At 43.1% G+C, this 2169-nt stretch overlaps 1 non-coding gene across 1 annotated transcript; it reads left to right on the top strand.

Annotated features, from left to right (window-relative positions):
• Window positions 1-1657: 1657 nt before the first annotated feature.
• On the top strand, window positions 1658-1749 carry trnar-ucu (transfer RNA arginine (anticodon UCU)). The gene is given in 2 exon segments: window positions 1658-1694; window positions 1714-1749. It is a non-coding gene; the product is annotated as a tRNA-Arg (tRNA).
• The last annotated feature ends 420 nt before the right edge of the window (window positions 1750-2169 follow it).

The raw sequence follows: 2169 nt of genomic DNA, 5'->3' as shown, positions 1-2169 counted from the left end.
AAACGCTGCAGGACAGCAGCGCTTCACATGAGTTTCATCTGCCTTGAAGATATCACCGAGAAAGGGGAGGAAACGGCCGCAAACCAACTTCCAAAAACCATCGAACTTCCCCACACCATCTGCATCCTTCACCTGAACAACAGATTTTTACACAAACCTTGAAACCCTGAAACAGTCAGAGCCGCCCCAGCGGGAAAATGAACACTGGCATCCCACGTGACAACTGAGGTTACCAAACGCCAACAGGTGGATGTCAGAACTAACTGAGGCTGAAAGCCACTTGTGCATGCCCTTGTCAAGAACACCTGCTTGATTATCCTCATCCCATTTTCCATCATTTAACGTTGTATGCCTTAAGCATTACAAATTCACAGTTAAGTATCTCTGAAGATTATTAGAATTTCTGCGGCTCTGACTCATAGGGACAATGATGTCCAGATTCCAATGACTCGCAAGCTGATAAAAAAAGTTTTATGTAGAGCTACTCGAACGTTTATGGCTCTTATCTTAAATCTATGATTAATTGATCCATCCATCATCGAGAAATCTTTCGTTAAGTGTACCCAATCCATGCCCCTCATTATTTCCTACATCTCAATACTGTCTCCTCTCAATCTCTCCTGCTCTCACAAAAGCAAAGCCAGTCTGTCGAAACTCTTTCATAGCTGAAGTTCTTAAATCCAGACAATATATTGGCAAATCACTTCTGCACCATTTCCACAGCTGTCATACCGCTTCTTTTATGTGAATTGCAGAATTATACATAACACTCTACCGAGAGACGAACAAAGACTCGGAATAAATGTGGGGAATTCGCAAACGTTGGTCTTTCCCAATAAAGTATCTTTTCCTCGATACTGTTCTGCGTCCTTTTCATGAATCCAGTGCTCCAATGATATCTGGTCCATGCAAATCAAACATTTTACATGAGGATTGATAACCCAACCACATTATCTGATTGCTTAAAGCTCCTCATGGTGGTATTGGTGCAAGTTCACCTAACAAGAGTGACAGCTGCAGCACTAACTTAACGGTGTCAATGTGAAAGTGAATGTTACTTTGTGCAATGCCCCAGTGGCATGTGAGGAAGGATAGAATGGAAGAATAGTGATCGAGAAAGGGAGAGACGTCTCCGAGATTAGGTGCAGAAAAGTTTGAAGCAAGAAAATCATCACCTTCGAGAGAATTTTAACCTTAAAAATTGATTTCTTCCTTTCTGCGTTTGTTTTGCAAGGGTTATGTGGAGTAACATGGAACAAATGCGCATTACTGATACTCGGATTTGAATGGAGGTTGCTTCGGCCACAATGCAGAGGATGAGCCACTATACGATCACGTGAAAAAATAACCAACAGTAAAAGCAATAAATGCAATGGCTAAGATTGGCGAGGAACAGCACCACATGCACAAGAGGATAACCTACTGAGATTGGGTTGTATCGTCATCTTCGATGTCCTCAGTGGCTGTGGAGAATCCACCATTGAGAATGTTGAAGACTGATTTCGACTTGATGAGCCAGAGCACTTGATGAGCCAGAGCACGAGTGGATAAGGACCAGGTCCCAGAAAGTGTGACGAGGACAGACAGGCGCGAGATGGGTGTCCTGAATGCAATGCGTCAAAGGCAAACTTGTGTGCTTAAAGGTAACAGAAGGCGCGGCTCTGTGGCGCAATGGAAAGCGCGTTGGACTTCTACATCTCTATTCAGATTGCTATTCAAAGGTTGTGGGTTCGAATCCCATCAGGGTCGTGTTTTAATTTATGTTTTGCAAAGTGGTCAGACCAGACTCGGCTGCTCATCTGCAAAACCAGTAATATTCGTGCATAAACCTAACTGTCTCGAAACGGAACATTTTCCTCCCACAGATTTACATTATCGATGTCTATTTATGGTCGAGATCGATAAATACCTGTTAGCCAGTACGATGTTGTGGATGGGCTGGAAAAAGACATAAAATTGTTGTGTGAGCCATGATGATATCAAATTACGTGGCAGAACAGGATCGGTGTTAAGAATGGCCTCCTTCTGCTCCTTTGTGTCTGTGCCATTTCTGGCCAAGGTTTTTAAATATTCACAATGAGGACAATATGAATTAAACGCCAAATAATATTTTGGTCTCATCTCCACTTCGCTTCCCTCCCGGCTGGAATAGACAGCTCTTGTTTCAGC

This window comes from Chiloscyllium plagiosum, unplaced genomic scaffold (assembly GCF_037043375.1).
Source record: "Chiloscyllium plagiosum isolate Xiang-an unplaced genomic scaffold, Cpla_swu_hap1 HiC_scaffold_51, whole genome shotgun sequence".
NCBI classification, from domain to species: domain Eukaryota; kingdom Metazoa; phylum Chordata; class Chondrichthyes; order Orectolobiformes; family Hemiscylliidae; genus Chiloscyllium; species Chiloscyllium plagiosum.
The sequence above is the reverse complement of the archived record's forward strand: the minus strand, read 5'-3'. Positions and strand labels throughout refer to the sequence as shown.